Source organism: Lycium barbarum, chromosome 11, assembly GCF_019175385.1.
Source record: "Lycium barbarum isolate Lr01 chromosome 11, ASM1917538v2, whole genome shotgun sequence".
NCBI classification, from domain to species: domain Eukaryota; kingdom Viridiplantae; phylum Streptophyta; class Magnoliopsida; order Solanales; family Solanaceae; genus Lycium; species Lycium barbarum.
In genome coordinates, this window is record NC_083347.1 from 68,665,669 (window position 1) to 68,672,506 (window position 6,838).

Genomic DNA, 6,838 nt, shown 5'->3' on the forward strand with positions numbered 1-6,838 from the left:
CCATATCCCGCGTCCGGGCATCCCGCGTCCGGGACGAAATCCAGCTGAATCAGGTGGTGATATAACAGTGGCCCTTCCCCTTTCCCCATATACATATACATATACATATTCACATTCATATACATGTGTCATACAATTGGCATGCATGAGAGCCCAAAGAAAGTCATGTGTCCATCGGAGTGACATAAGGTCGGTGACCTCCGATTAAATTATGGAATAATCATGGGTGCTTTGTCTCACCTTGAAGGAACGAGTATTTTAAGGTGAGACTACCAACGGAAAATAGCCTTAAGAGAGAGCATAGAATGAAATCAATGGCATTATAACCGCCAATTCATATGCTTTGAAGTCTTTTAGAAATTAGTGTCATAGCTAAGGAATAGAATTGAGGTTCAAGAACTAGTATAACACTTTCACATTCTCATTAGATTCTTAGCTCAAGACTCTTAGTCTTGGAATCATTCTTATCGTAATTATCATAGGCATATTCTCTTTCTTAACATCATCATTATCATTGTCATCATAGAAGTATCCTTGTTAGCATAGTTACAGTACTTGTCATTCGATGAACGGAATAAGGATCAAAAGTTTTCTTTGGATTCTGCTACAAAATAGATTAAACGGAACAATAAGGAAAATCCGGGGACAATGGGCCCACCTCGGTTCAAATGAGGCGGCGTACCAAATTTATGTACATTACACTTCATGACGTCACTTGTGAGGGTTTTAGGGTAGTCGGATCTCATTGGTGCAATTTCTAGCTGTTTAGGTAGTTTCTCAACATTTGGTAACATTTTGAATTCAATCTTACTGAATGAAAAAGGGCCAAATTCAATTTTGGATTCCTAGGGATAGGATCGTCCCCGAGGCCCGTATCCAATCCTATTACATCTAAGACATGCCAAAGAAGGAAGGGTAAACCTTACATACCTTTTATGCTTCTTATGCGACTCCAAATTCACGTTCCAAATCCGCCAAAATCTACAAATTGGTCATGTTTACCAAAACTTGATTAGAGTCTTTAGAAGTTGATTCTTTAAAGTAACACTTTGTCTGCCGAAGAAGCAAAGTATCTGTGCTCTCATTTTCACCACTGCTGCATATGATGTTACTGCTTAATGTTCCTTCATGTGTTCTTTGGCCAATACTCCATGTGTATCAGATTGCATCCCCGTCTCACATTACGCTTCATCATTTGATGTTTCGCAGAATCGCACCAGCAGGTGTTTTTTTTTTTTTTTTTTTGAAACAAAGTACTTTTTTTAAGTGATAAAAAAAGTACTTTCTTCTGAAGAAGAAAAAAATACTTTTTTTTTCTCTCAAAAAGTATCAATTGAAACAAAGTACTTTTTTTTTAAGTGATAAAAAAAGTACTTTCTTCTGAAGTAGAAAAATATATATATATATATATATATATTTTTTTTTTCCTCCCAAAAAGTTGCCACCTTGTGCTTCCAAGTCCTCAAAAAGTTGCCATGATAACACTAGATCAACCTCATTTTAGCCTGTCACCTCTGGGCTTTGTAATAGGTCCTGTCCTGTGAATCATTTCTTTGTGTTTGTGCCCATGCATGGTTCTAAATTTCCAAACAACAGCTCTTTGCACTTGCTACTGTCCATTGAATGTAAACAGCAGTGATTTTTTTTTCCCTTTCTCTTTTGTGTGTGTGTGTCTGAGTGTGTATTTTCCCTTTCTGATGTTCACCAACAGCAAGAAGGAAGCATCTGTTTATTACCACCAGTTGCATATGAGCATCATTAACCAACAGATCAGTGTGTTGACTCAGCTGATCAAACCATACCAAATGCAGTACTTCATCATAGGTAACCACAGCCACCAGCAGCCTATGTACTTTCTCCCTCTATTGACATTTTATTGAAAAATATCCTGTGTCACTACAGCATATATGATTTTCTACTCCTGTATTCCATACTTCCCATTAGTAGAAAACATGTTGGCAGTGAAGAAAGTTTGCTGTCCATGAGCATGCAGAACCTCGACACCCTACTGTCTTTCATCAGCAGTAGTATTCAGGAGTTTAGCAGAAACCTCCAGCCTTCTTTGTCTATTTCCTTCCTGGTTCACACCAGGGTTCTTTTTTTTTTTTTTTTTTTTTTCAGCAACCACCATTCCTTTAGCTTTGATTCATAGACCACATTAAGTGAAGTAATTCATCAAGCAGACAGCAACCACCAGTAACCTTTTGCTCCATCGGGGTTTTTTTTTTTTTTCCTCATCACATTAATCAAAGTGTTAATTGTAAACCAACAACTAAACTAGTAAACCATGAAACCACCATATGTTGTTGTCTTTGTTGAAGTTGGTACAGAAATTAGGCTTTCTCGTAACTGTGCTACTGCTGCCACAGAAGTTGATCTCTATAGATTGTGATTTAAAACTGCAACTTAGTGTTGTTATTTGGCTATTTAAAAATTTTGCTGCTGTTTGCTGAATGTGTGCATAATAGGTATATACAGTGTGTGTGTGTTTGTCTGTCTGTTTGAAGATTGATCTCAATGCAAGTGACTTGTTTGAGTGGGTAGCATCATGACTGTCCGGATTTATTTAAGGATGACTGTTTCATCATGACTGTTTGAAACATCCTTATTCGTTGTTTAAATTTTGCAAAACACCCAAAGCATGCTAAACTGTCATGACTGTGACATCCGGCTTTGGATATTTTGACAGTCATGCTTTGGATTTAACCATGTCCACATTTTTTTTGTAGATATGGCTCGAGGAAGAGGTCGAGGTAGCGGAGGTCGTGTAGGAAAGTCCTCATTAAGGTGTGATTCTACTGGTCGTGCAAACATGCCTACCATTCCCATTCCTACCACAGTTAGTCCTCAACAAGGTGGTACGATTTTCATAGGTGGGCCAGATCCTATAAACCAAGTTCAAACTTTACGTACGCCACCGGTTCAAGCCTCAGGTCTGTTTATTACTGTCTCTCATAATAGAAACTATAAATTCTAGGTTTGCTTGTGTAACAAGCTGCAGATTTTGTAAATCAAGCTGCAGATTTTGTAAATCATGATTAGTCATATTTGTAGACTTGCAAACAGCTTGTATAAAAACCTCTTTACTGATGGTTGCTTTAATTTCCTCACGTCCACATTTTTTTGTAGATATCGCTCGAGGAAAAGGTCGAGGTAGTCCTCAACAAGGTGGTACGAGTTCCATAGGTGGGCCAGATTCTATAAACCATGTTCAAACTTTAGGTACGCCACCGGTTCAAGCGTCAGATCACGGTAGTAACCCAACCATCCCTGAATTATCTCCCATTACACCTGATCTGAGCGGCCCAGTAGATAAGGGTACATCAAACCAGAGCAACACTGTCAGCGAAGAAGAGTCCAGTAGTCGTCGTAGGCAGCGGACAATTACACTTGTTACTCTTACTCCTGCAGGGTTAGTCCATGCTTGTATTTTTTTTTATATATAATTTGTGGTAGGCCTTGAAATAATATTTTAAAATTTATGCAGGTTGGAACCTTCTAAAGAATGCTCTAATACCATATCCGCATCTTTCAAAAATCAACTTGATCCCAATGGAATCAATTGGAAAGGTGTCTCAAAAGATACTAGAAATTTTTATTTTGGGGAATTCAAGGTATAACTTTCATCATAATTCGTTTTATAAGTGTATTAGCTTTTATAGTTAGGATACTAATAATATTAGTTTATAAACTGTTTTCAGAAGACATACCATTGGGAATCTTCGATTCCTGAGAGTGTAATAAAAAAACATTGGAATACTAAGGTAGCAACAAAGTATAGGAATTTCATTAGCAAAATTAAACAAAAAAGGATTAAGCCGGATTATGTGTCTGATAATGTGTGGGAACGCTGGTTGCAACTTTGGGCGGATCCTAAGTGTGTCGAAAAGTCGGAGATAAATACAAAGAATCATTGCGGAGGGAAAGAAGTTGCTGCCGGGACTCACACGGGTGGCTCTATCTGCATTGGGGAGCATCGCAAGAGACTTGTAAGTATATATATTTCTTTTCATACACTCTTAAATTTTTTATATTTACTACTTGAAAAATACTACTTGAAAATTGGTTTTTCAAGGTGTTTTTTGCAGTTCTTGATTCTGGTTTACCTAGGTATATATATTGCTATTTTCTTGATTACTATATTGTTGTCTTTCTTGAATTATTTAGATTTTTCTATTGCTGGTTATACTGCTATTGTTCTTGGTGTAATTTTCTGAAATGAGTAACTTTTGCATAGGCTGTTACAAAGGGTCGAGATCCAACACCAGGTGAGGTACATGTGCATGTCCATACACATGATCATGATGGAGAATCTTTTGTTGATGAGCGTGCCCGAGCTGTCCATGTAAGTTCAAAATTTTATAATTTCAGAATTAAACTAATGACTCGTAAAGGTGTGGTAAACTAATTTCAGAATTTCAGAATTAATGGAGAATCTTTTACCTAGCTGCTGTAAACAGCAGTGTTTTGTCGACGTCTCGTAAAGGTGTGGTTAATGATAACTAAAGACTGTGTTTAGCCTAAAGACTGGTATGATGGTTGTGATATGTTTGTAAAGCTATGTAGGATCCATATTAAGATGTGAAGCATACATTATGAATCCTGTTAGATAGTCTGGTGTTCTGCAGTGAAATATACGACTAAGTTGCTTAGTGGTTATTATTATATATCAAACGAAAGCAATCAGCTGTACAAGTAACACTGTCAAAATAAAAGCACAACAATAAACAAATTCTATGCTATGAATCATTGCCCAGCACCTATCACTATATGAACTTGGTTTGCTTCCATGCATTTGTTTGCTGTTAACCACAAACCAGTGTCATCAAACCAGCTCAATATGTAAGTGCTTCTTGTTCCTCTCAGTAGTTGTAATGCTATGTAGTTTTGTATTACTATATGTGTCAAACTTAGCCAGATATTGCAAGTTTTCAATAGGAATGAGCATAGCTAATACTACCCATTAAAAACCATACAATAGCAGTACTTGGTTGGGAATATGGCTAACGTTGGGAATATGAAACTTATCCATGTTGATAAGCCTTCTTCCAGTACTTGGTAGTTCTGAAAAATGACTGAACTCAACTTCACTTTGATACTTCTCAGTCAATTTTCTGAAAGTCTCTTCCTTTTCCTCTGAAAATTCCTTATTTGCCAATTGAATTTTCATTTCTTCTCTCTTTTTCTTGAGCTCATTGATGGCTACCAGCTTCTTAGCATGCTCCTTTTGCTGTTTTGCAAGCTTTGACTTCTTTTTCTTACCTGAAGCATGTGAACCATGAAGCATGATCCTTTGCTTAACTTGTGAAAGAAATCCTGGATATAAATGAACAGAAATCTGGCTTAGGATGTTGTTAAGACTGATGAACTGATGAGCATAAAGACTGTGTTTAGCATAATTGTGCAGTTAATTGATGTTCGTCGTTCCCCTGCTGACTCGCAGCAGCAACAAGTGCGGCATTTATGCAACTTTGTGCCTGTTAGTCTGTATTACTTGTACACCAACGAAAAATGGATAAATATCTGCTCTCTTATCTTTGGAATTAATTTATCTTTTTATTTGGTAAAATTGAATGGTTAGTATTCTTGATGTTTTAATTTCACTAATTATTACAGGAAAGATATCAAGAAATATTACGGGAAAAATCACAGTCTCAGTCTGATATTGATCAATGTGAAGCATATTACGAAGCTGCTGGGGGGAACAAGGAAGAGAAGAATATATGGTCTTGGATCTCAAGCACAAAGTTATTATGGGCCGAATCTTTGCGTCAATTTTGCCTTTAATGCTTCAGCATCAGCAGCACCTTCAACTTCTCAATCAACCCCTACAGAAAATATGGAGGAGTTAGTGATGCGATTGATTCCTACACCGACTGATCGCTTGCTTTCTTTATTTATTGAGAAGGCACGCGGAGTGATTTTTTCACCATCACATCATCCAAATACTCCTGTCGACAAACCATCAGTTGTGACACCCATAGTGTCTCCTCCTACTATTGTCAACGTTGATGATGTTGATCCTTTAGTTTCTGATGGTGATCGTAGTCCTTCACCCATGCATTAGTTTTTTATGTTATCCGCTTTTTGTTGGAAAGAACAAACTTATGCACTAACAATACTTGATGGATGTGTGGGTTCTTTTGGTAGTTGATAGCTTGGTGTTGTCGGTGTTTTGGACTTAACGATTGGGATTTCGCTATCTATTTTGAATTTTTTTTATAAATATTATTTTATGTGAATGTCAGTTATTTTTAAGGGTATTTATTAATTTGTATTTAGTATGTTTCAACAGGTTATTTAAAAAAAATAGAAGAAAAAAATTTGTGACAGATTTGTGACGGATTTTGGTCGTTGCTAGAGGGACAAATATTCTATTGTCGCTAAATGCAGGCACAAATAATTCAATATTTTGCGACGGATTAGCGACAATGGTTTTCGTCGCTAATTTACTAAAACGACGAAATGAAATATGAAATTAGTCACGGAATTTATAACAATAGCAACAAAAATAATCCGTTGCTATAATGTGCAACAGATCTCATACGTCGCTACTCTGTCGCTAAGTTTGCGACGGATTTAAATTTTCCGTCGCTAATAGGTTAGCAACGCGCAAAATCGTAACAGATGCTAATCCGTCGCCAATCCGTCGCAACACATGTTTAGCAACAGATATATGCTGATTAGCGACGGAATACGTCCGTCACTAAACGCTATTTTTTTAGTAGTGTTACTTCCTGTCTAGGTCCTCATTTGTCCACATTTCCATACCTTTCTATCCTTTATGCGTCCTTTCACTTGCTTAGCTCTCTTGCTCGTAATTCTTTCTTAACTACGT

At 37.0% G+C, this 6,838-nt stretch overlaps 1 pseudogene; it reads left to right on the forward strand.

Annotated features, from left to right (window-relative positions):
- Positions 1–2,285: 2,285 nt before the first annotated feature.
- On the forward strand, positions 2,286–6,067 carry LOC132619886 (uncharacterized; annotated as a pseudogene).
- Positions 6,068–6,838: the final 771 nt, after the last annotated feature.